Below are 808 nucleotides of genomic sequence, written 5' to 3' on the forward strand. Positions count from 1 at the left end.
AGTAGGCACACCAAATAGTGAAATTGATGACTTGAGGGACCTAATACAGTTTTCTGTGTCAACATTTATAGTATGATATAAATAAACAAATTTAGTAAATGCATCAATTTGCACGATAATATATTCCTTAAGGTCATTCTTACCGCTCAATTTGCCAGTAATATCGATGTGAACGGTATGCCATGGAATGCTAGCTTTAGGAATTGGGTGCAGTTCTGCTTGTATTTTGCCTGTATGTAATTTAGATAGCTTGCAGGTTATACAATTTTCAACAAATTTTCTAACGTACTTAGACATATTATCGAACCAGTAATATTCATAAACCTTGTCAAGTGTCTTCTCTGAACCCAAATACATAATTGACTCATGCACATGATTAATTACGGACCACCTGAAAAGTCTAGGAACAACTGGTAAACATTTCGTTTTGCCATTTCTTTGTATTTTTCTATACAAGTGCCCGCACGCAGTTCATATGTATTCGCCACATCTCTGTTAAGTTCTTTATTTCTTAACTTGCAAACAATAGAAGCTACTTCTGGATCCCGTTGTTGTTCTGCAAGGAGCCAATCTTCCGAAATTTCTGCAAGATTGACATGCTTCTCTGGAATTCTCGTAACTGGCGGATTATCAGAGGGCAATGGATTACGAGAAAAGAAGTCTGCGTGAGCCATCCGTTTACCTTCTGCATACTCAACTACAAAATCAAAGGATTGCAGATAGGCCCACCAACGATGGACCCTCGGTGTTAAATCGTTTTTGGTACGCGATGCTTTGATAGAATTACAATCCGTGACTACAACAAATT

This window comes from Rhagoletis pomonella, unplaced genomic scaffold, assembly GCF_013731165.1.
Source record: "Rhagoletis pomonella isolate Grant_MI unplaced genomic scaffold, Rhpom_1.0 Rhpom_scaffold_00593, whole genome shotgun sequence".
In the NCBI taxonomy this organism is placed as follows: Eukaryota; Metazoa; Arthropoda; class Insecta; order Diptera; family Tephritidae; genus Rhagoletis; species Rhagoletis pomonella.